Source organism: Dermacentor albipictus, chromosome 2 (assembly GCF_038994185.2).
Source record: "Dermacentor albipictus isolate Rhodes 1998 colony chromosome 2, USDA_Dalb.pri_finalv2, whole genome shotgun sequence".
Lineage (NCBI taxonomy): Eukaryota > Metazoa > Arthropoda > Arachnida > Ixodida > Ixodidae > Dermacentor > Dermacentor albipictus.
The window spans coordinates 129,889,462-129,916,589 of record NC_091822.1 but is presented as its reverse complement, the minus strand read 5'-3'; the positions used below and the strand labels follow the sequence as shown (position 1 = coordinate 129,916,589).

Here is a 27,128-nt window from a genome sequence, read left to right as displayed (position 1 = left end):
AGAATTGGCACTTCTTCCCAACTTCTCGTAAATCTTTCGAAGTATTGCACTCCTTTTTCTCTTGTAGATGAGGTATTTTTAATAAATATTTCTTTATAAAACATTACCGAACTTTCCCAGCGATGTAGGCGTACATTAGTAATTTATTTCAATATGAATAATCGTGCATATGTTGAAATGATAAAATCATTCATTGTTTTTCAATTTGGTCGTACCATTGCATATTTTTTCCACCTTTTCCTTTTCAATATATTCTTCTGGCTTCCCTAACGCAAACATTTTCATTTTCAACTAGCGTCTCGCGTCAGTTTGCTAGTAGAAGCTACATTTCGTTATGGAGGTTAAATGAATGTGTTTCGGAAATGTTTCGGACCTGGCAAAACGCAAGTTGGTACCATTTTACTTTTATTATTGTAGCCGTATTTTATTACTAGTTCCTCTTCCAAAATCTCGATTATCTCAAATAAGTCGTTGATTCTCCGAAAGCACGCTGTAATTCGTTGGAGCTGGTATTTATTGAGTTCTATACATGCATTTCTTTAAAAGTTCTTTTAGATCCATGGCGAGGTTTTCGCATTGTCCAGAACAAACAAGAAGGAGATTACTGCTCTAGCTTCACAACATCTTTGCACGTGTCTATTCATAACAGAGCTAGAACAGTATATAGCCGGCACATTGTTGTCTATGTCATTCAAACCATTCAAGAAAAAAAAGACTCATAAGTGTACTGAAGCTTCGGATATATATAAAAGCTTCGGCATTTACTTGTGCGCTATCCCAGCTTTGCCATAAGAGCCACTGGTCACGCTGAAATGAAAGCAACGAAGGCTGCGGTTTTTCTTTTCCTTGCAATTTCGTTCACGTTGCTGTAAGTACTATTTGAAATCAACAAGCCTCTATGCCTTCTGGTTTGTGAAAGCGGAACAAAGCTGAATGTGAACTAGCATGTGCTACTTTGTAAAGGTAAATTTGAAAAGTTGCTTTATGGCGGAGCTTTTACTGAGATTACAGGCGCTCCGACGCATTGGGTGACCTGTTTATGCCAGCGATCGCTATCGCTGTCCCAGGCTAAAGCCGTCCTGAAATTTTTTTTAAGCAGTATATTAGGCTAAATTTTGTTTTAGAGCACACGTGGTATAAATGTTGTAGGCAGGAACAAGGTACCTCAGAATGGTTGGCCAACATTTCGATAGGAGGACCCATCTTTGTCAAAAGAGGCTTCGTAATCCACGGCATGCAGCTATAATAAGTTGATGGAGCGATGCCATGTGTGGTTGTTGTCGGTGGCGGCTGGCTGTAAAAGGGGAAAACGGAAAAGACATCATTGGTTTACTTTGAAGGCTCTGGATGTGGTTTCTGAGGCGATGCGACCAGAGCCTGAAATGCGGGAAAGTGGCTGAAAAACAATAAAGCAACAGAAGGACATAAGACGATGGGGTGTTGGGGGAGTGAGAGGTTAGGGAGCTTTCAGAGGTGTCCAGTAAAAGAGAATAGCGCAAGCCAGAATGACCACAAAACGTGAGAGGGACACACACACTGCGTGTGTCCTTTTTGTGGTCGTCCTGGTTTGCTCTATTCTCTATTACTGAACATGTACCAACTCGCCCCTACAGCAGTTTTGCTGAAATTGAGAGGTGTCGCAGGCGGCGTGCGTTTGTGGATTTAGAAGAGCCGGTGGTCGCCCGGTCAGTGTGCGAGTAACAAAAAGACATGAGTTGAAAGAATGACCTGAGTAGCGTAGCAGAATTCAATCGGGTGATCTTGAAGGTGTTAAGACGGTGACCTGGACGAGATCGGGCAGCTGTACCTGCCACCTCCCATTTTTTCTGCGGTCACCCTCCTAATTGATCTTCCATTTTTATCTTTGCTCCTGGTATTTAGTTTCTTTTGCTCTTTATTTTATTGACCACACCGGGGCATTCCAATGTCCAAGACGTCAGGATACATTTTGCCGCACCTCAACCAAAAAGGATCATGCCACTTCTTTATTTCACTGCAACTAAGCCTACGCCACACTGCTGTGGCTGGCGTCCCTTGAAAGACCAAGCCGCTGCCTTCCAACTGCCTTGTCTATAGCCGCCAGACTCCGTGTCCCATCTTAACACGTTTAATATTACCCGACGCAATGCAACTACGCTACTCAAGTCACTCTTTCAACTCTTGCATTCTTGTTCCTCGCATACTCACCGACTGACCGGCTCTTCTAAAACCAGAAACGCACGCCACCTCCGACATCTCTGAACTTTCTCTAACCTCTCGTTTCCCCAACACCTGACCGTGCTATGTCCTTTTGCTTCTCAACTTTTTTTCTGCGGCCTTCCCACCCTCCGGCTATTGTCCTGTAATCTTGGAAACCAGGCCTAGAGCCTTCAAACGACCTTGCTCATTTTATTTCAGCCTCTCCCTTTACAGCCAGCTACCACCGACAACTACGGCATGCCACGTCACTCCACCATCTGGTTAAAACTAAGCTGCCGTTGATGACGAACCCGCATTTGAACAATATGGGTCCTCCTGTTGATACGTTTGCCATACTTTTCCAAGCATCTTGTCTCTGTTTATAACCTTTATACCACGTGTGCTGCTTCATCTGTCAGCGCCCCCCCCCCTCCCTCACCCTTCTTTATTTTACAGCCTTAGTATTAGCTCTTTGCGCAGTTCGTGCCTTCTGCAGTTATGGGCCAATGCGGAAAATGATGGAGTCTACTGATTTGATTAGTATATGCCGCTTTGTACGAGCCTCAAGGAATTTCGTCATGATGCTGGAAATGTGCAAACGTTATAACGCCAACATTTCCACGCCGACATTTCTACGCCGCCATCATCCCGTCATTGCCGTCGTACAGCCATCATCGTACCATTTCAGGCTATCGTCGTCAACCGTTCTTGTCCGCCTACACACTAAACATTTTTACACCCTTATGGGTGTTAATAGGGGTGCTTTCGGCATTTACACCCATGCCCACACCCTTTTAGCACCCTTTTCGGTCAAAGCACCCTATCACAAGGGTGGATACCACACATAAGGTGTGACTTTGCTCAAAGAAGGGTGTTAAATCGACGCCTGAAGGGTGTTGAACGTATTGATGCATAAATATGAGTAACGTGTACACGTCCACGCATTGAGCAAAGTGTGTATGTATTGCATTTTTAATGCGAAAGCGTTTCATGGCCTTTCAGGTAGGAAAGGTGGCGTTCTCCGCAACAACAATCCATACGGGACCCTGCTCATGCCAATCTTGTCATTTCCCTTGAAAGCATTCAGAACCGCGCCGCCCGTTTTATTCTCTCAAATTATTCACTTCATTCTAGCGTCACGTCCATGAAAAGAACACTAGGTGAACCTGACCTTTGGTTACGTCGCAAATACTTTCGTCTCTGTCTTTTTCATAGAATATGCTAATTTAACCCTTCCCGTAAAGAAAATCTTTTCACCACACCAAGTTCTCGTCTCGCATCGACCATCAACACAAAATTGATGTGCCATTCTTCCTTTTTGCCAAGAACAGCCACTGAATGCAACCGCCTTCCCGCCTCAACAGTCTCAATTTGTGACACCACTAATTCAAGGTCGCCGTTCAAATTATCTTATGGTTTGATTTTCTATTTTTGCGCTGCATTGCAATTATTGCATATTTTCACCACTTCTTTCTGTTGTGCCTACTAGGCCTTGAATGTATATAATAAATAAATAAAATGTGAAGTCATCACCGTCTTGTATGACGTCAGTAGTGATACAGAAGGTAGTAAATACAACAACGTTAAGTATGAGCAATTATGGGTAAATAATGTGAATAAGGGTGGAATAAATTGCATTAAGGTTCGTACAAACTATAGCACGGTGGATTACGGGAGATTAAGGTAGTATTGTGAAGAACACGTGACAATGTATGAACTAACGTATCATGGTCACGTGACAATTGCAAGTGTAGATGCGTGAAGCGATTAAGTTTTCCCATTCCTAAGTGACTGTCGATATTTCTTCAAGGATTCTGATGTTACTGGCATGACGGCCACTCCAAAAATGTATCATCCAGAAAAGAACGCCCTTTCACTTACACTTCCATTATCATTATTTTTCGTGCTCACAGGAATATTAACATGCAATTAAACACTTCTAGAAAAACTGCAGTAGCAGAGCGAAAACACGAGAGCAACTTGCGCAATTCTGCACTAATATTTCGGTGCCCTTAATAGCCCAACAAAAAGTGATGAAATGGAAGAAGCTGTTTGGATACATTGCTGAACAAACAGGGACGTGCTGTTGGACGAGTCTCTGCTGTACAATGGCATCAACATACAATTTGCATGGTGAATCCATAAAGAAGAATTATAGAGGCGAGATCACGTTGGAAGTTCTCAAACCCGAATTTCCACGTACCTTGCCTAATTCATTCAGAGGCTTACTAAGCTACTGATCTGCTTTCTAAGTGCATCCTCAAATACAGCTTGTAAGGCTGAGCCTATATATTAAGGGCTGGTGTCGTCAAAGCTGTAATTTCTTATCCAGAGCATACGCACTTGCAAACGCAGTCTTCAGTCTCCTCATGAATGTTTACGCGTCGCTGTCGCACGACCAAGATGTGAGCGTCTTTATCGAGCCATGACATCGCTGAAACTACGCTGTGACCTCGCGAAGTTGCTTCGTTCGGACGCAGCGAATAATCTAATCGCACCAGCAGAAGAGCGCCGATCGTCTCGCTCACGGTCCCGATTTGTGTACTGTACCCTCAGTGATGCAGCACAGACTGCGCCCCCCACCCCAAAATAAAATGCCCCGCACGAAACGTAGTAGTAACTACCCGCCTCACCGCTCTAGTTAGAGACCACAACGAAGCAGCAGCAAACAGGCGGCCATGCGAGCAAGCAAACCTGTCAGAATAAACGTTCAATTTGCGCGGCCACCCCATGCCCAATGAAAAGCGACCGGAAGTGACGGCCGACGCTGTACCATCACTTCGGCGCGCGGCAGGACGGGAAGGCGGAAGCTGCGCCATCATGCTCGTTTTCGCGTGCGTTCGCGTCGCGCGCTGTGCGAAGTAATTTTAAACGTGTGATTAGTTTTGCGCGCGGGGTAGAAAAAGATGTGGCCCATGCTTTGTGTATTACTCGTGCCCCACTTCAAAGCAAAGCGTTCGTACGCACTGGAAGATGGATCCACGAAGGCTGAAACGAGAAGTTGCAACGTGCCCGGTCGGTAGTACTGGCACGATGGAAACTTTCAGGCAAGTGCCCGTTTATTTGGTATTTGTTTTGTTCGCTTTAGAAATATCTCACTGTGATCTCGTAGCATAATTCATAATTCCCTAATGCAAGAGCAGCTGCACTCCTACTAGGGCAAGTTAACTACCTCGATCGCGTCCCGTGTGACTAATGTTTGTCAAATCTACATCGGGCGTGGTGCGCCTGCATAGTTACGCTTTGTTTCTCAGCGCTTGAACGTTCATTGATGTGATTCTCTTGTGCGTTCAGCGCGGCTGCTTGTAATACGGTCGTTCGCACTTCAGTTAAATGTGGTCGACCACTTTTGCGTCGCGTAGAAAAAGGACTGGCCTAGCCACCTTTCGAAGGAACCGGCGCGGTATTGGTTCTCCCTGATGCGGTCGCGTGCTGCTGTTGCTGCTTGCCGGACGCTTTCAGCATTTTTTCGGCTCGCTTTGTCTGTGCGTGTGCGCGTGCTCGCGCTCGGCTTGATTTGTGTGTCCGTGCGTGTGTGCGCTCAGCTCAGCTCGCTTTGTGTGTGTGTGCGTGCGTGCGCTCGGCTCGCTGTGTGTGTATGTGTGTGTGCGTGCGTGCGTGCGTGCGTGCGCGCGCGCGCGTTCAGTACATGCCGGTTTGTATGGGCCGGCGTGTTTGCGCGTGTCTAGTGCGTACGTGTTTTGTGAGTGTGTTGTCTGTGGGTCGCTGTGTGTGCGTGCACGTGTTAGCGTGTCTGCCTGCATGCATGTATGTGTGCTTGTTTGTGTTCATCAATGTGCGCGTGCGCGCTTTTGTGTCTGCGCTTTGAGAGTGCGTATACTTGTGTGTGCGTGTGGGTGCGTTTTGTGTGCGTGCGTGTGTATTGCATGAGGCCGGTAGAGTTTTACTCGCAATAAAACTCTTCCGATTTGGTGCAGCGAATGTTCCCGCCTGAAAGCCGAGTTTGGTTTCAAGCCACCCTGGACAACTGCTGTATGAGGCGCCGTTTCTCGGGAGGACCAGTGGGAAGGCGCCAGGTATACGCTTCGTCCTTTTTCCTCCCATCCACTGATAAATCCATAGCCTTGTTTTTTATTGTGAAAGGAACGGTACATCCAGAGCATAAATCAATGATTAAGAAATCTGGTAGTGTGTTTTAAAGACGTGGATTTCCCATTAGCCCACATTTCTTTTGATGCAGACAACCGCTGAAATTGTTAGCGGCAGGTTATTCGAGACGTTCTACGTATATAGCAATTGTCTTCAGGAGCTTTAATGAATTTTGAAAATTGTTGTGAAAGTGTTGTGCTTTAGAGGTATCATATACAAGCTTTAGGTCTCCGAGTAATTTGCATGCCCTTCGAGAGCTGTCGCCTATAGCCCTATTGAAATTCGTAACTACAGTTTGGAGCACTGGGGAAGCTAGAAGGCTTGTCCTGGCTCTCGAGAAAGTGTTTAAGCTGGTGGTGTAGGTTGAGGAGTTTGGGGTTGGTAACACAAAGGATTTTTTATGCCTTAGCAGTAGGAGTGACACAGGATAAAAAAAAATGTATGTGTGTCAAGCACAGGAAGCTGCTCATATTGTAGAAGCATGTGTGTGCGTGTGTGTGTGTGTGCGCCCATGCATGCGTGCGTGTGTGTGAATTCTCAAAAGGGAGTATGTGTGTAAGTGAGCTATTTCATTGCTGGTCTCTTTGCCAAGAATTGGCAAGAAAACACAATAATCAATTTAACTTGAAATAATAAACTTCAAAGCATACTGGCGTACTGGCGACAGCAGCATACAAGCATGCAGCTGTGTGACAATCTTAATGCATGACTGCAACATCTGGAAGGAGGCTTGCTTCTTCAGTAAGCAGCACAAAGTCCATATTCTTGGCTTTTCTCGTTCAAACCAAAACGAGGCTCATTGCCAATGATCTTGTCTTTTGCTCTAATAGCATTTGTTTATCGTGTACTTAGAGCGTCGTTTCTCGCAGGTCATGCAGATGGTAGCAGCAATTTCACAATGCCCAGCGTTGGCGCCCCCCATCAAGAGCAAGCCACTTGCGTTCGCCTTCAGACAGATGGTTAATGTCTTCTTGAAAGCGGTTGAGAAGACAACATTGTAAGTAGATATAGTTGTGTAGTGTAATATAATAAGTCAAGTTATAATTTAAAACTCGGGCTCCTTGGCCGCCTATGCTTGATATGATGTGCAGTTGTGTGTGGTTGTAAATATTGCCGATGGTACAGTGCATACTGCAGGTATGACTGCTGATCCAAAGTATATATTTGCATTTTCTTGATGGTCTTTCATAATGAGGATTTTTTTTGTGCAAGAATATTCACAGAATGCCGGGGCATTGTAGCATCATATTCTTTATTGCGCATTCACTGCTAATTTCGTATGACCTTCCTGCTACGAATTTATTTGCAGGAAAGGAATATTTGTTTACTCTCTGCAATGAGCTTGTTATTTGCTCATTGCATTACACTCTTCTACCTTTAATTTATTCCCATATAATTATCAAAACCTTAAAATTTCAGCTGTTTTTATTTTGAATACAATATCAAAATCAAAATGCACCGAATTGCAATCTAGACTGCAAGGGATTTGAAGAAATTACAAGAAACCAGGACCTCTCGAGAGCGTTAAAAAAACGTTTCCGCAGGTAATGTGCCTAATTGTACTGAGCTAGCTGCTCACGAAAATTGCAAGCATATTTCATTTCACATAGTTTTGCAGGATATAGCAGGCCTATCATAGCCTCCGAGCACAACCTTACCTCATTTGCGTCATGAAAATGTATCGTGCTGAATTTGGGACAAGTTTTGAAAAATGAATATATCATAATTTTGAAACTACACAAAGTATTGGTTGAGGCTAGACAGTTTTCAAACAACTTGACCATGTTGAACTTAGCCATTACAGGACGGAAAAAAAAAAACATGCACAGGAGCACTCATTCAATGAAATGTGATGCTTGTGGTTATTTTCCACATGCAAAATGTACTTTTAAACGAGAGAAGGCAGGTAGCCAATTTACAACCACTGTGACTCATGCGGGTAGTAGCAACACAGGATGAGAAATGGTTGTGTCTCTGAGGTTCATTGAATATGTGAAAACTCATATACAGTACACCCCCCCACCCCCTATGAGGGGTAACCGTTCAATATGTTTTGGGCAAGAAAAATGATTGTTCTAGGAGACAAGAAATTTCAGGCTCTAGTTGAGAGGCTACAGAAAGAAGGACCATGTAAATAGTCACAGATTAACATAAACTGCATCGGAGTGGCATCACAGTTTAGAGCATGAAGTGGGAGCATGAGGAAGGATCATAAGTTTAAATAAGGGAATACCGTATTTTCCGGTGTATAAGACGCACCCTTGTATAAGACGCACTCGCCATATATGAAGGCTCTCATTGAAAAAGTTGGTATATAAGACGCACCCGTGTATAAGACGCACCCCAATTTACCCACTTAGGCTAGTCAGGGTTAATTAAACACGCTTGATCGACCATCGCGAAATGAACCATGGGTGGACTCATCTGATCGCATAAAAGCTCCGTAGAACTAAATAAAGTTATCCTACCCACCTACCTACCTATCTGTGAGAAGTTCTTGGTTTAAGGTTTATGGGGTTTAACGTCCCAAAGCGACTCAGGCTATGAGAGACGCCGTAGTGAGAAGCCCCGGAAATTTCGACCACCTGAGGTTCTTTAACGGGCACTGACATCGCACAGTACACGGGCCTCAATAATTTCTCCTTCAAAGAAATTCTAGCCGCCGCGGCCGGTCAGCAGTCGAGCACCATAACCACTGAGCCACCGCGGCGGCCTGTGAGAAGTTCTTAAGCAACGCTAAGTGATCGCAAAAGGCACCACTCACGCCATACCCGCCCACGTTTTAGCAAAAAAGAAAGAAAAATACGACGAAAGAACTCTCCCATATGTCCATAACAACATTTTATTTTTACTTAAAACCATCGAAGTCTTCATCTTCGGATGCGCACTCAAAAAGCTCGCCCATTTCTGGAGGCAACGCGGCTGAAGCATTCTCTTCGTACTCAGAACCGCTGGTCTGATTGTCGTCGTGCTCGGTTGGCGATGAAGCTAGCAGGCCAGCCTTCCGGAACCCTGCAGTTATGGTTGCTACTCTAACAGCACTCCAGGCCTCATGGACCCACTTCGCAACTTCGCTGTAAGAAGCGCGCCTCATGCGTCCAGTTGCGGTGTAGCTGTGCTCGCCTTCCGTCATCCACGCCTCCCAAATACGTCGCAAAATAGCTTTAAAGCTGCGGTTGACGGAAATATCCAAAGGCTGTAGAACCTTCGTCAAACCACCGGGTATTATTGTAGGGGTACAGTTCTTCGCCTTGATTTGCCTCAGTGTCAAGTTAGTAATGTGCGCCCGCATGCTATCCATAACCAGAAGGCCTTTCCGGGAGTGAAAAAATCCATCCGGGCGCTTCGAAAAGCACTTTTCGAGCCAAACTCCCGTCATTTGCTCATCCATCCAGCCCTTCTGGTTAGTTGTGACAATACCACCAGGCGGAAAGCTTTCTTTTGGCATCGTTTTCCTTTTAAAAATTATCATCGGCGGCAGCTTTGTTCCGTCAGCACAGCACGCAAGTACGACAGTGAAGTGAGACTTTTCGTGCCCAGTTGTTCGTACTGTGACAGTCTTATCACCTTTCTGAGCGACACTTTTTGACATAGGGATGTCAAATGTTAGAGGCACTTCGTCCATGTTTACGATGTGGCTGTCGATGATGTTATTCTTTTCGACTTCCTTCTTCACAAATTCATTGAACTTCTCCACTTTCTCTCCGAAATCGTCTGGTAGTTGCTGAGACATTGTCGTTCGCGCTCTTATTGACAAGGCTTTGCGCTGCATAAATCTATAGCACCATGACGGCCCACCAACAAAATCAGCGGCACCGATTTCACTCGCCAAAGTGCGTGCTTTCAAGCGCAACTGCACGGTTGACAGAGCCCTACCTTCAGCCCGTTGTTCAAGAGCCCACTTGAGGAACCGGTCTTCAAGTTCAGGCCACCGCGCCTTCTTCCCGCGGTCAGCCTTCTTTCCGCTCTTCATCGCCTGCAGTTTGGCGGACGACTGTCGCCACGTGCGAATCATCTTCTCGGTGACGTCGAAATGGCGGCCCGCAGCCCGATTTCCGTTTTCGGTAGCATACTCGACCGCAGATAATTTGAACTTTGCGGTGTAGCTCTTGCGCAACTTCGGTGGCATACTGTAGTAAGACCGAGCACGACAGGTGTAGGTAGTGGAAAACACACGCCGAAGTCACCAACACAGACGTAATACGTACACGGTTGCGAAGTTGCAAAGAATGACTAAAAAAGAACGCCGGCTTGGCTTGTCTTGACAATGTCGAGAAGCGCGACTGTCGCCATCTTTGGGAATTTCACATTACTTTTGCTTGCGCCTCCGAAACGACCGCGGTTTGCGATTCTGGAAGTCGTCATCCCCGCCGTTTCATGATAAAGTTCACCTAAAAAAAAGTTGCGCACGGCGGTCCCCGTATTGAAGTATTAACCGTGCTACTACCGCATCATTGGTAGTGATATTTTTTCGGTGAAAAAAGCTTGAGCATGAACCTGAGTCATTTCTGAACCCGCAAAAAAAACGAAAAATTCGCATATAAGACGCACCCTTGTATAGGACGCACCAGCAAGATTTTTGGAAAAAAACCGCGTCTTATACACCGGAAAATACGGTACTACTTGTCAGTGCATTGCCAAGATAACCCATTGAAAGAAGGGGGCATGCTCTAAGAAAAATAGTTGATCACACATGCTAAATTTTCGAGGAAAGTATGCGAAAATGCCCATTCTTACTAAATTAGTAAATAAGAAATACACGATAAATTTTAGGATGCAGAAAGTGTCTAATAAACTGCATTGTAGAGTTGGATATTGTTGGGCTGGATGCATGTATTTCAGGGCAAATGAGAATGCCAGTGGGGATTCCCTCATTTTCATTTTGTGTGCACACTCTGTAAAACAGTTCTCTTTGTCTCCTAGTGTAATAATGTTGTGTAAAAACAGTCATTTTTAATGCCTTGTGCATTTAACTCTTAATGTGCCATATCCCGTAAGCTTCTCACCTGCAGTACTTGTAAAGTGTAATGCAGATATATTGCAGATTTCATAATGTCAGTTTTGTATTAAGGTCACATACACACTCTTGGACAAATGTCTGTTGTTGAGAGATGTCATTGGTAGTCTTTAAACTTTATTCACTCTTATTTTCTATTGTGAAAAGGCTACTGTAAATTTATGTTTTTGCTGCTGTATGTACCTTGTGTTCACAATGACATAGTGGTTTAGCATTCACAGTAACATGCAATTACTTAATTTGCAAAATAGAAACTTCTCCTACCTTTCACTTGTCTTGCCCAGTTGCCTGAGCGGTGCATTCTGCCCAGTCACATTAATTATCATTTTTCCGCAAAGTACGTGTGTAATTGCACGGGCTGAATTCTCATGATTCTCTTCTTATTTTGCTAATGCAGGATGCAAGATTCCAGCAATGCCATGCGCTGCATTTATTGGTCAAGATGCTCAGAGAATGGAGTCCCTGCACCTCGTGGTTAACCGTGAACATTTCTTTTTCTTTTGGAAAGGTAAAGGCCATTTGCTGCATCACTTGCATTTTTGCAGCTCAGATGTGTACTATATTTTTCTAATTTTGAATCAATATTGGCTGTTCAGTATAAAAAATGACGTACAGCGTGAAGGACAAGGACTGCGAGAGACACACTCCACTGACTTTCAACAATATTTTGTTGCGTTGCCACATCGTGTCTGTATACACAGAGGGGTCATGCGCAGAAAATGAAAGCCAGTCGCAAGGGGTGTTCTAACAGCAAGTCATTGTAAAAAGAACATGGTCACTTGAAAAAAAAAACATCACAATTTCTATCTGTTTAGATACAAAATTTCACTAGGGGTCAGCGTGATAGAGGGGCCACTAACGCACACACTACGCAGTTTTCTGGTGAAATCAGCTTCAATAATTTACCGGGTGAGCTGTGTCTCGCTGAAACTTCCGTATCTTAAAGAGGGGCATGCAGCCGCAGTCCCGGCAATGGATGCCCAAGTGGCCTTGAACAGTGTTATTGACGTTGTTATAGTGCTCCCTTAAACGATCATTTAGGCGCCTGCCTATCTGTCCAATATATTTACTGCCTCAAAATGGGAATTTGGGAAACCACATTCGTTGCACACATCGCAAAACGTTTTCTGTGCCCGGCAGAGCAACAACTCTGACGTGATTCAGCGTTTACACACTTACAGAGCCTTGCCAGCTTTTCCGGGGCTGAGAAAAGGACTGCGATTTCTGTAGGTTCCCTAATCTTTTTTAGCCTATGGGAGACATCATGAACATACGGTAGCACTGCAAACCTGTGTCTTTCAACCGGCTGGTTCCTTGACCGAGCGCGCTCATCATGTTTTGTGCACTTCAGAAGCTGTTCCGCTATGCCTGAAATTAAGGCCAAAGGGTAGCCAACCCAAGAAAGGCAATCAGCCTGTGCAGCAACGCTATGTTGCATCTCGTGTGAGCAAGATTTATTGAGGCTGTTAAGGAGGCAAAGCTTTACAATATCTCATTTGACTTTGTTGGACAGACAGGCAGGCGCCTAAACAATCATTTGGGAGAGCACGATAACAACGTCCATAACACTGGTCAAGGCCACTTTGGCATCCATTGCTGGGACTGCGGCTGCGTGCCCCTCTTTGAAGGTACGGAAGCTTTAGTGAGACACAGGTCATCCGGGAAACTATAGAAGCAGATTTCACTAGAAAACTGGTTAGTGTGTGCGTTAGTGACCCCTCTATCGTGCTGACTCCTAGTGAAGTCTTGTATCTCAACAGATAGAAATTCTAATGTTTATTTTTTTCAAAGGGCGATGTTCTTAGTACAGTCACTTGCTGTTAGACACCCCTTGTGACTCATATCCTGCACATGCCCGCTTTTGTACAAATACACATGATGTGGCAACATAATTAAATATTGTTGGAAGTCAGCGCAGTCTGTCATCTCTCGCAGTTCTTGTCATTCAAGCTGTACGTAATTTTATCTCATTAATTGCAAACTATCCCAAGAAACTACCCTTGTTCAGTATAATTATAATGTTTGATACGACCATTTGCTGACAAATGTTAACAGTGTGATATTTAACTTGAACTTTTGCATGACTGCCTATGCCTGTGTTCTTTTAGTAACCAGAGTATGGCTAATTTATTAAACCATATTTGCTAATTTGCATGCTCACATGCTATAGCATGCCTTAATCTTGAATTACTGCATCTAAGTGCAAATAATTGAGAAATTTACTATGTATTTTAAAACACTGTCCACATTTTGTGCTCAGCAAAATCGTTTAATCAACAGTGGTTTGTTTTTATCAGGCCTCCTACTGCACTTTGCACCCAGGCACTAGTAGATGTGGAATATGCACTCTTTTGATTTATAGCAAGAAAAGAACCTATTTTCAAACTACATATTGTATATGTACCAGTGCCTTAGAGTTACAAAACAAAAATTTATAGAAACTGGTATTCTAGTTAGAAAAACCGCTACACAGCACCTTTAGCCCAGTGAACTCTCGTTTCACAAAAGAGGACAAACTATGTAGGCACTAAAAAATTCTACGTATTTTTTGTGCTCAAGTAATCTTGTTGGAAATAGAAAATCAGCAATAAGGCATCTGGCATAAACCTCACTTAAAGCATGTCTATGCTTGGAAAGTATTGTTTCAGTCTGAAAAATGTTGGCCAGTTATGCTTTACATCGACTTTCCAAACTTTCCATAATGCTTTGCGATTACATTAGTGTACAAAATAACACGTGCCGTTCTTGTGCGTTTGCTCTGCATTTCAATTGCTTCCCTAATTCACCTTTGCAATATGCCTTTTTTTAATGCATCAAAACTTGAATTTTCGTTCACTGGAGCCTAATACTAAAGATTTATTCCTTTATGTGGCCCAAAACACTGCGAATCAACCCAGGCTCTTTCAGTGCCGCTATACATAGTTTCTTCTCTAATAACAGATTTGATCAATACATATATTTTAGGCACCTTTGTGGGGAATGTACATGTTCTTGTACTTACCGATGTGTTTGGTGATTGTGCATGTTTATATTTCATGTGATTTATGTATATGTTGTACTCTGTATTGCAGCATGCAATAAATATATTTGCGTTTTCTTGAAAATGCAGCATATATCTTACCAGTCTGTGTTGCATGTTATTTGGATATGGAAATCGTGATAACCTTGGTGTTGATATACATGCTCAAAAGTGTCAAGTTTGCTAGGTTGCATTTGTGCAGCGAAGACAGGTTTTCCAATATACACCATGAATTACTAATATGTAATGTGATCCACACGTATAGGTGTTGTGTATGCCCATCGAAGCTTCAAGGCCGGCTGTTCGACAGTGCGTTTGGTAGCCGAACTTGAACCTTCTGGCACACGCAATAGTTGCGCGAGGATCGCTGTACACAGTAGTAATTGAAGGCGTGTACTGCCGAATCTGCCTTCCATACACGCTAGAAATAAAAGGGTGTACACCCTTCCAACACCCACACAGATGGGTGTTAATTTGGATGAGCACCCTTACACCCTAAATTTATTTTGCTGGACACCCTTCCTTTAGGGTGCTATAGTGGCACCCCAACTGTCGGGTGTAGACAACAGCACCCTTAGGGTGTTCGTCTGGCGACAAACTGATTTACACCCTTAAGGGTGTTAAAATGTTTAGTGTGTATTCTCGCCATATAGTTGTCATTAACAGTCGTCATACACTCATCGTCATCTTATTGTCGTCATAGCGCCTTAGTTGTTTCATCGACATCAGTTGTTCTGCGTCGTTTCATCTTAATCACGTTGCTATCGTTCAATAGTGAATATGACGCAGCTATATGTCATGCCTCATGGGAGACATTGCCGGTCCCTTGATATCGAGAAAAAGTGTCATTTATAGACTGATGAGGCTTTTTGATGAAAGAGACGTTAATTTACAGAAAGGTAAAGAGGTCAGCCTGAGCTAAAGTTTGCTCTGGTCTGCTACTCTACACTGGGGGACTGGGACGGGAGGAAAAGGGCTGATAAATGATGATGATATGAGAAGGTCTGTATATACAAGTTCACAACTCTGTGGAGTCGCTAAAGCCGTGCGTCCAGCACAGTTGCTCGCAGAAAGGCAACAGCGGCGCTTGTAATCTAGGCTGCTCAGTTTGCGTTATGCCAAGGGCCAAAAAAAAACTCACCTTATAGCGGCCACTTATCGACCTTTGCAAGAAAACAGAACAGCTGCTGTTGTTCTTGCGCGCACGCGGGACAAGTGTGCGCAAGAGTGTTTCTGGCACCTTGCGGTATTCACAATTTGGCCTGCTAACCCTACGAGGTGTCTACAACGCTTGGTGATGGCGACACTAATGAGAAGCCTGTGCACCATGCTTGTTTGGCTTCTCTTGAGTTTGTGCGGAATACGGAATTTAATTTCTGGGTCAGGCTTTCTTTCTCTTGGTCGAAGGTAAGGAGGTCAATAACAGTGAAAACGAACGAGCTACTTTACTAAAAGGTATCATAGCGTTAGGATATATGTTGAATCGCTCTCCGTATATTTACATTCTTCATAACTGGCCGTTTAATTGGGTCACCAGGTGCATGATCCAAATGCTCATTCACATTTGTGAAACTTTAGTAAGGGTGAGAGAGAAGGCGGATATTTATTCTTATTTTTTATTGTTTGAAACGTGAAAGTAATAATTACTGACGAACGCGTGGCTTTTAATTAGTACCGAAGTTTCGGCTATCCTAACAGTTGAAGATCTGCACCGAAGCTCATATATCACATAATTCATAAATGTTTTATCAGTAGAAACACTTTTGAGGTAACATTTAATTACCATAAAGGCATTTAGAAGGTTTACATGTTTCAGCTACATAAAGTGTTGCTTTCACTTAGAGCTAATTCTGTTGCTTTTACTTGCATGCTATCGCCAATGTGTCAGTAAAAGTTATAGTGTTTCCGACAAGGATCATTGATTCTAACATCGTTGTTGTAGTCTGATTCTCAGAGCCCTCAAAATAGAGCAGGCATACATACATTTAAGTTGGGGTGTCATAGCATATGTCACATATTTAAATATAATTTTGTCTCATAATACTCATATCCACGAATTTTACAGCCCATTTACCGCTTAACCATTCTGACCAGTCTTGTACTGCTGAGAAGTCAATACCAAGAAAGCGGACTACGTGAGAAATACGGCATGAGCTAATCGTAAACATGCGCGTCCGGCTGCTAAGGACAACATTGTTGGTCATATGTGCTTAATAATCCCTGCATTGGAAGAATTTCAGAATTGTTAGCGTTCAAATTTTGCTCTAAATAGGTCAAAGCTGAGCTATTCGGTAGCTTAAAATAGGGCTCGCTTAAGCATGAAACTCATTATTGTGCTAGTTGCGCTGAGCGATATAGTTAAATATGTGAATCCTAAACTACCTTATTTTCTATGCGTGGCAAGTTTTGTTTCTTGTTAACGTGCTATAAAGTCTACCTGCTTAGAGAGCCAATGTTAAACACATTTATTACATTGTCGGTTGTGGCAGAATTGAAAAACAGCTTGAAGGCATTGGAGAAGACTACGCATTTTGCAATAATTATGCCTTCCAAGTCAAGCAGGTCACCTCAATATATTGGTTCATTTGGATTGTTCGACAAACTGGTACTAACAATAGCATTTATGGCGTTTGTCTTTGAGCAAAACACTCACCAATACTGCTCTCTAAATTTAAATGCGCTTTCTGACTCGCACTGCTTGCTATATATGCGCTTGATATGAAGGCCCGGTTACCGCCAGACAAGATAAAATAGACATGTTCTTTCGTCGACAGTGGATGAGTTCGTACATTCGCTGAATTTTACAGAACTGAATGCTCATCCAAAGGTCGCTGTGGGCAACAGGTAAGGTATTCTCACCTTTTTTTATAGAAGATATTTTCCTGTAGCGCCATCCGTGATATAAGTCAGCGACCGTCTTTTGGATATCACAAAACATGCTTGAATTTTTATCACCATCGTTATGTAAGCTGGAATAACTTGCTACACTCAATAAAGTACATATTTTTGTTACCCCGATACAGCAGCGTGACAGCGTAAGTGGCCCAGCAATACAAGATCTTAGTAGCGCAAGAACTTGAAAATGAAAGATAACAGTGAGAGAAACGAAAGGAAACACGAGCGCTACTCGCCGGAGAAGTTATTATGGCGCTACGAGAGCGTCATAATGACGTTCGACTTCGCCCAGTATTCGCTCCTTCTCATTGGCTATGCGTCAATGTTTGTAGTTTGCAGTCAAGATATTCTTTTACTGCAATGGCAATTATAAATGGAAACTAAAGGCAAATTTCTGCTATCCCCGTAATCTTCGGCTTGTGCTTCCGTATGACGTCAATGTGCAATAGTATAACGTCTCGCGCGCCGTATTTATTTATTTATTTATTTATTTATTTATTTATTTATTGAACAAAATACTTTCAATGCCAAACGGCACTACACAAAAGGGTGGAGGAAAATGACAAGACGTGCATTTAATAACAAGCTAAGGGGGAGAGCAAAGTATGCAAACGAGAACCGAGAAGTATGATGGTGCGGTGTGCGCCGACTGCCATAGCGGTCATTGTTAGAGGTCCCGCGCTGAAGAGCGCGATAGAGAAGGAGAGTGCAGATCACCTTTTCGATCCCGGCTGCGGCTGGGCATGGTTGTCGCGTGGCTGAGCGGATGCGCAATCTTTGCACCGTATTTTAAAGGTAATCTGCGATGGTTTCGAACCTTACGGTCGAGCCAACATAGCTGGTGCCTTTATGCTTCGTGTCTACCATGCGCCCTTTCTTGTACGTCACATAATAACAAATTTAGAAGGTTTAGTGAAGGTATAGCGGCACAAAGCTTCTTGTGCCGCATTTGTGCCGCCGCCCTTAAGACCAGCGTTATGGCAGCCATTGCTTGCGGTCAGCCATTGATATCTGATCGTTTTGCCTGTGGGCTCTTTACACTATGCTTCGTGATGTAATTACTGACCACATAATTATCGCAATTTATATGACTGATAAAACCACAAAGACATTGTGTTTGAGCCTTACTGCGTAAAATGCTAGGCATATTATTAAGAGATGGGAAGATAGTAGTGTGCATCAGAGAGCAAACGGGGATAGCCGAAAGTATAGTTGACATCAAGGGAAAAAAACAGGGAGCTGAGCTGGCGATGTTTCATATGAATAGGTTTTTGAAAGCTGCATTGTCAGATTGAGAAAAAAACGTGTTTCAGTCGAAAGACTTGACGGGGTTTGAGAAGATATAATGTCCCACTAGTTTGCATTAGATGCTTATGAGTGAAATGAGCTGATAATATAGTGAAGAGTGTTTGTTAGCTGCTTTGTTAGGTGGAAGCACCTTCCCCATCTTCGAGTGGCTGCTGAAAGTTTTGTGTCAGTTTAATAGAACTATTGCAGCTAGTACTTTTTTAAGCGTTTGGCAGTAACTCAATCGCCAGCAGTGGGTGAATAAACTATTAACGCACTGATTTGATTTTATATGCCATAAGGGTGAATAATGATGGCACACATTAGAAGGTAGTCACAGTACTTTATAGCTCCCTGTGTGGTAGTCAAATATGGCGAGAAACTGGCTACAAAAGCTTCATTAAGAACTTTTGCCGCACAGGTTCCACGAGACCACAATTGCCATGCTCTCAACAAGGCTCTAAAATTATTATCTTTTGGTTTTTAAGAAAAAAACTTATCGCGTTTCCAATAGAAAGTTGAGTTCACAATTTTTCTGTTTAGTAGAACTGTGTTGTATGTGATTTATGCTTAATAGATGTGCTTACTAGTCACTGCTAATGAATAGTCACTGTTGCTTAACCACTTTTAATTATGCATTTCAAAACAGAAGCTCTCCTTTCAGCCTTGAGGTATGGGACCTCCGTCTCTATATACAACCCAATATGTACCACCTTTGTAAATAATACACGTTCTTCTGATCTTGATTTTGAAAGTGAAAGTATGAATTAGAAGCTGTGTATGTCCTCACCGACGTCGATGCAGTAAGCTTTTAGTCATAATAAAATTCTAAGTTAGAAGGTAGACGCAATAAAAATGATCCTCAATTGTTGCGGACAGCAGAAATCTAGTAAGAATGCATTAAGGGGGAGTGCGCTCCGGCATCGCTTGTGGGGGGGACTCTGCCACCGCCCCCCCCTTCCTAAAATTTCGGGAGGGGGCTAGCGCCTCGGTGTTCCGCGTAGTCTAGGCAGTGCCTGGGTGCCCATGGTCTAGGCATCAATTACTTTACTTTGCGTTGTAGTTTGTGTTGTGGGAAATAAAGGTGCTATGCTTTAGATCTATTCATTCGAGTGGGGTTGCTTCTTCATAAATTCACGCGTCGCGGAACTAAAACCTGTTCAAGTTACACTTAAACACACTTTCTGCAAGTTTCCTGACATTTTGCTGATAGCTTTGTTATTGCTTTGACATCATGACTGCATTGCAAACCTGTGCCCACTGTGCCAGCCACAAAAGCGCTGTGCCACCAGCAGTTGATGTCCATGGCTTATTCATGCTGCTTTACTCCTCAGTTCATGTCGCAGCATAATACTCAATTGTATAATACCGACAGGAAAGGCACCTCATAACAAATGTCAATTTAGTTAAAATTTATGTTCAGCCATTGGGGAACTTTGTTCGCAAAAACCTGATCGAAGAACTTCTGCCGTCAATAGAGAGAGAGAGAGAGAGAGAGAATGAAGAGGAAAGGCAGGGAGGTTAACCAGATATGAGTCTCCGGTTTGCTACCCTACACTGGGGATGGGGGATGGGGTTAGAAAGCTGCCGTCAGTAAAACGGAACAAAACAGGTTATGTGAAAGACGAGAATTCGGGATTACGCTGGTTGTCCTTGATAGGATGTACGGCAGACCCAATACTATAGTCTGCCAAAAAACACCCAATCTGCCTAACATCCTATATATAGGGCGCTACTGTTACAGAGATACAAAGATACAGAACACAGATATATGCTGCCGTATGTTTGTTTTCTCCCTTATGAGCAATTACTCTGAATGCCGGCTAAAATTATTAATGTTTGGCTAAATTTTGGTAACTTTTTTTGTAACGACATGGCACCGTTTTCGACATGATGAAATCCACAATGTTGCAGCTGACTTTACACGGAAGCGTCTAGCTAAGCATTTACGAAAACTTTCATACACAGAAGTTAAAACGTTTTGAATGCAGGGTGGCAACATCAATCTTTTCTATATGAAACACGAGGACGAATTGCAAATAAAGTTGTTTTACATATATTACAGTAGAGAAAACATGGGGAAGGCGAGAGGACGAAACTAAGACGACGAGCAAAACGGGAACAAAGTAAAAGCGGGAGACAACGTTTCCGCAAGTGGACTTGCCTTTTTCAAGGCAACATATGCTTTCCTCGTCATATTATATATAGGTAGGATTCCACAAAAGGGGCGAGGGCGTAAGGCTAGTGGGTGTGGCAACGACCGAATGTGTCTTGACCGTGAGAGTGTAGAATTTAGAATAAAGGAGCGCTGTGCACAAGAGTGGTGACAAGCTGTGTGTCAGCCGGCTTGTCAATGGCCGTGTGCACAACACGTCTCTCTACCTGAGTCGCTGGTGATCGTGGGCTATGGTGTCTCTGAAAGAGATAATAAAAAAATATCGTGCAAGCAAATTTCTGAAATGGCAAAAATATGTAAAAGAGAAAAAGACAAAATGGGAAGCGAAGAACCCACTAAGTAAACAAACTGACTGTTATTGCCTATTGCTTGAAATTTAGCATAGCGAATAGATTCAAAGTACCAAATGTTTCAAGCATTCAAAGATTTTAACGTTTGAAAGGGAGCTTCAAAGATTTAGACATTTCAAAGGGAGCTAAAGCTCCCTTTGATACGTTTAAATCTTTGAACGTTTGAAACATTTGAAACTTTGGATATATATTCGTAATGAAACGCTTATTCGTATTGGTTGCAACGTTTTGAACTTAAGGATCTGGTATGATCATGTGCATTTGCTTTCTTGTTCACAAAGGACATTTCACTGTCAGATGTAGAGCTTGGGGTCCCCAAAGGTGTGACCTGGTTGGTTGAAATGCTCGGCGCCAGCTTTGGGAATCTTTCTAGCTGTGTGCGCGCGAGGTCCGTTTAATCTGACGTTCATTGATTGTCCCGTTTCACCGATGTATTGTTCCTTACGGAAGGAGCACTTAATCATTTAAATCACATCCGGACCTGTACAAGCGAAGGTAGTTTTCGCTTCGTGTGTATAAATATTTGCGGTGCTATTATTTTAATGTCACTTTGCGGCTGCCTGCAGGTTTTGTACCGCAGCGACAACATGCTTCCATTACGGGGTTGTGATGTTGGTTGGCTTTTGTGTGCAATAACATGTCTTTGCCGTTCCTGTTTTGGCGATAGGTGACACTTGGTACCTCCTGGAACGCTTTTCTCAGACGCTCTTCACTTGATAATATTGGGTCGTATTTTTGTACGGTGTTGCTTATGTTTGGGAGGGCATTAGAATAGTTTGTTAATAGGCTGGCGGTCTGTCAGATTGCTCTTAGCTAATTCACACTACCTCTCCAATCTTGACGTGACATCATAAGCTCTGTTGCAAGCAACTTGTGGATAGTTTCTTTCTGCTAACGTTGTTTTAACGCCGTTTAGGCGGTGGATATAATCGTTGTCTTCACTGCAGATTCTTGTTATTTGTTTGGCTTGTCTGACAAAATTCGTTGGTGGCAGTGTCGCGGGTGATGACTTTTGCAGTCTAAATATTGCAGGCTATCCGTACGTTTTCAGTAAAGTGTCGTTCTTAGTTTTCATATTTCTATGTGGACCGTCGTGTAAAGGAAGATGATTTGACTAGGAGAGCGGTGAGCGTTAACTTTGATACTCGGGTAAAAGCGATATAAATGGCCAATTAAGTCGGCTAACGCGCTTGTGCCATGTTCCCATATTACAAATATGTCGTCAATGTCGCGGAAAAAGGTGTGGGGATTTTAAGGGTAGAATTTCAACAGGTTTCCTTCAAGCTGTTCAACGAAAATGTTCGTATATGTGGCAATGAATCGTGTTTCCATGCAAGTGCCGAAAGTTTGCAGGTAGTGAATAAAACCGAATTTGAAATAGTTGAGCTTGAAACCTAACCCAGTGAGTGACAGGTAAACTTCTGGAGGGTACGCTCCGTGATTGAGTGTGAGGGATTTCGATATGGTTTCAACGCCTTCACTCGTTCGTATGTTTCTGTTACTGTACTGTTATTGTAAAATAGCGGGGTGGGAAAACATTTGGTTGGCATTTATGCCGTCCATCATCCGAAGGAAGTGCTGCGTGTCTTGAACAAAGGATGGGAAGTTGGTGGAGATGTGTGTCAAGGGATGATTTAGGATATTAGTTTGTGACTTGGTAGGTGTGTTGTTATTAGACACTATAGGCCACCTGGGATTTGTGCTGTAAATATAAAGAAGTTAAAAGCGGCCTGCTTCTTTGTTCTTGGGCATCATGAAGCGATATTCAGATTGCGGGATTAGTTCCCTTGACAGGAGCGCCGCTATTGTGCTTTGCAAGTATTGCTGTAGTCTAAAGTTTGGTTAGAGTAAAGTTTTCTGTAATGGGTTTGGTTGCTCAGTTGTTTGGAGGCCTCATTATAGTACAGGCCAGATTACGGTACTGCCACATTTTTCTGCTGCATTTATTACTATATCATTTCTTTCAGTGAGTTCTTTAAATATTTGGCGCTGAGCGGAGGCCATTTGTTTGCGTTTCCAGAAATGCGGCGCTTACTGAAGAATTTCTTTTGAGATTAGCCTTATGAATAAATCCAAGTCTGGGCAATTTTCAGCTGCCGATGTCTACGTGCTAGCCGGTCTAATAGAGTCTCCTGTGTACCTTCGTCTGGCCTATCAAAAAAGAGCTCCTTGATGCGTCTGCGTCTTGAAAAAGATATAACAGAGTCTTCAAGATGCATGCGCATTAAGAAGGTATTTTGATGAACTTTGATGAACTTAAATTCTACATTTTGCAGTCAAATTGCCATTCTGAACGAGAAAGAAAATACAAAAAATCATACCTTATCCATAAGATAAGATATAAGACATTGCAACCGATGGGCATAAACGTTTCGAAGGGAGCTTCAGAATCTTGCTATGCTAAATTTTAAGCTATAGGCAAGAAGGGTAAGTTTGGTTGGTTAGTGTTTTTCTCCTCTTTTTCTTTCTTTTTTCTTTTGACACATTTTTCCATGTTGGCACTTTTTTTTCTCAGGAGCACCACTTTGTCCCGCTGCTTTTATTGTCTCTATCATAGACGCCATAGCCCACGACCACCAGCGAAACAGGTAACAGAGTGGTGCTGTGAACACGGCCGTCGACACGCCGGCTGAAACACAACCGTATCACCGGCCTTGTGTTGTGCACAGCGCTCCTATATCCTCATTCGGCGAGTATGTCGATACCCCTGTCGCTAGTAGGCCCTAGGTCCTTGTCGCACCCACACTCCTTGCCCCTTCCACCCTTCAGAAAAAAACATACCTATATATACTGTGGTGTGGAAAGCATATGTCACCTTGAAAAAAGTAAGTCCACTTGTCCAACGTTGGCTCCCACTTTTATCTTGTTCTTGTTTTGCTCATGTATAACAGCAGGCATATATAGGCTAAGCGCTCACACATCTAGCATGCAGGCTATTTCGAAATCATTTACTAGAATTTCATATTTAGTGCTGTGACTTTCGTTAATGAGTATCTTGAACTCGTTTGCGAACCGGTAATAATAAAATAAAGGGATATTAATAATATGCGTTCATTACCCATGGGGAATATCATTATTTTTGTTGTGTGTAGAAAGCGAAAAATTTCAATATTTTACGTATTACGTATCCTTAGTGCATCCACATCAGACGTGACTTCAAGACGGAATTACGACAGTCATAGGAACAGCGGCATCTTGACATATTCAATTAAATATATTACTCAACACTACGCACATTCTTGTACTGATACGACGACGGCACTGGAGCTCATTACTGCGAATGGCGAGCTGCTCTAACGGCCTCCATGTCTTCTTGCATGGAATTTCAGGAGCGGCTACTCCGCAGTCTAAAATAGACCTTGCGAGGGTCAGTCAATAATCCTCGCAAATACGAGGGTCAATGAGCCTGGTAAATAAATCTCGTATAAGTCAATTTACGACAGTCAATGACCCTCGTAAATGAATCTTGTGAAGATAAGTCAACGATCGCGGCTCAAGCTCACGCACGCGAAAGTGGAAAGCAGGGAGTAAGTGCGCAGCCTTCCGTCTCGCGCGAAACAACAGGAGGAACGGAGGGGGTGAGGGCATTTTACTCCGGTTGCTGTGATTTCTAGTTTCCTCAACTTCATGTGTTCAAAGTCCTCATGAAGAAGCTACTCTCGCGATGTGGACACATTACCGCGTCAGACCACTCGGCCTCCGTGTGAGGCCTTGGTAGGGTAGGCAAGTCACTATTTTTCGAGACGCGTCGATGGCCTAGGCAAGCGGCATTATAGTACAACAGGTGAATCTTCGAACTCTGTCCACCACTCCAAACCCGATGACCTGCAGCAAAGTTTACTAGTCCGGCCAGGTAACCTGCTGCTTCTGGCGCAAAGCATGTCGTTACAGCAGGCCAGGCTGTATTCACATCGCCCTAAGTTTTTCCTTGTACCCGAATACTCTAACGCTGCCTAGATTATCGCACGCTTCAAAGGGCATGCGTAGCAGCCTGGAAAAATAACATGCACTTGTTCACCAAAAAAAAACGTTTTGTTCATTGAGTAGGATGGCACTGGATTGCTGTATTAATGAAGTTTCTGTTATGGGCACTACAATAGCTGTGGCATGACTGCTAATGCACATTCTTATTTCCGCACAACCATCGGTCATTTAGATATAAACTGGTCACTTGAGCACAGGAATTTGAAATCATCAGTACTATGACTGGAGCCTCAAAAACAATTTCTTATACATTTTTGTTGTTGTCCACATAGTTTGTTTCAGCTAGAAAATTTGTTAATACGTACATGCAGTTTTCGACGCCTTAATTTAGGATAATTGTTTAGGATCGGGATCGGGAATTTTTCTCTTCTACAGCAAACAAAGCTTTGTGGGAATCTTTTTAACGAGGTAGAATTAAGGGCCCCATATTGCAGTAAATGCGGTGTCGGCGTGCTTAAAAAATTTTATTTCAAGAAGAGATGGTACTAAAACTAGACACCGGCACCAGCGCCCGGGGCCGAGAAAGTCATACCGAATTACACATATTTTATACAGCACTAAAGATTTTGGTTTATCACTAAAGTTTCTCATACCTTGTCTTTCGTTCTTTCCTACGTTATTCCTCATAATTTTGATAATAGCAGCCCACAAGCAAACGTCATGAAACAAAACACCAATAGCTCATGGTTTTTATGTTAAATCTTCACAGACGGAAATATCACAAATGTGAAGCAACAACTTGGAACAGAAAATCGGCCCACGCAAGAGACCGCATTTCTGCCAGAAAGCTAGCCTTCGTGCACAGATTTCACCACCAGTGCTTCCTGGTAAACATTACGGTTACGTATAAACTGCCGTTGCCTGGAAGCATGAGAAGCAATCACACGTGTTTGAATGCCATTGCTTTGCACTCTTAAAGGCGAAGCTTAAGCCTCCTCCAATTTTTCTTTCACTGAGTAATTGCATCACAATGAGGACGCGGTTTAGGACCTTCTTCTAAAGCGCTAAGGCACCCATCTGTACTTGATGTATAACTCCGTATAACTTATGCGAAGAAAGAGCTCATTTGGTTGGGGAGAGGACAAGAGCAGTCATGTTAAAGAGATGTTTCCTTTCAAAGGCGCTGAAGGCATGCTTAAGAAGGTACCAAGAGGTGGGAGCTAGCGCAATGTTGCCTTTAGATTCCTTCTCCCTGAATAAACGTTGGCATTTAAAATGTATCAGAAGGCAGTATCACCTATTACGTCTATATAAACGTCGGTCTTGAAAAGATATAGTATTGATAACGATATAATATGTGCCAATTTTTCTTGGGTTTGCTAAGACTTCTGTCCTTTTCACGGGAGGTATAATATTTTAGAGAATGCCGAAACAATCTTGGTAGCAAACATCTTTTATAACCGGAACAATGATCATAGCTTGCCAGCAGCCACTGAGCCTGAGATGAATTATAGCTTTTTTGTAGGGAAGTTAATGCTTCGAAGTTAGATTGGCCTCAATCCCTTGGTAACGAAGGTACACTGTTACACATTTATTGTCCATTTGCCTCTTCTTTTTTTGCAGTGTGGCGTCACCGCTGCAGGTGTAGAGTTTGGCTGTCCTGGTGATTGCAAATGTATAACTCTAGACTGGGGCACCGGCCGCAATGGCGGCAGCGGAAAGTGCTTTCCTAAAGGAATCTGAATTATTCAACAAGAACGTAATAAATAAAGTGGCAATATGTACTGGAAATCAGAAACGATCATATTGCTTTCATTTCATTTTCAAACTGAATTATTCATAGTCCTATGCAGGGTTGATGTGGTGCGTAAGTAGATAATTCTACAGCTGGGTGATTATCAACATTTATTGCATACGCCTTAAGATTGCAAAATTGTTAAGTGTCAGGAGCGTAGGAAGCCGGCTACGTGGGAGAGGTAGAGAAGGAATGGGAGGGCTTGGAGCAAGTATATTTATATATACATACTGCACATGAAAGGGGCCTGGCCCGGACTGCCGGCAGTAGAAATTCATGCCTGGAAGAGGCAAGACAGGCGTCCAGTGAGCCCCTGGACGACACTTTGCCATGTGGTGCACGAGGTTTAAATCCTAGATCCTGGAGCGGGCAGGAGC

At 43.2% G+C, this 27,128-nt stretch overlaps 2 long non-coding RNA genes across 2 annotated transcripts; both read left to right on the top strand.

Moving 5' to 3' along the window:
- The first annotated feature begins 760 nt into the window (after positions 1 to 760).
- LOC135912535 (uncharacterized) lies at positions 761 to 26,754 on the top strand. The gene is made up of 3 exons (XR_010567714.2): positions 761 to 868; positions 17,132 to 17,168; positions 26,580 to 26,754. It is a non-coding gene; the product is annotated as an uncharacterized lncRNA (long non-coding RNA).
- On the top strand, positions 4,963 to 12,149 carry LOC135912507 (uncharacterized). The gene is made up of 3 exons (XR_010567699.2): positions 4,963 to 6,215; positions 7,158 to 7,285; positions 11,703 to 12,149. It is a non-coding gene; the product is annotated as an uncharacterized lncRNA (long non-coding RNA).
- Positions 26,755 to 27,128: the final 374 nt, after the last annotated feature.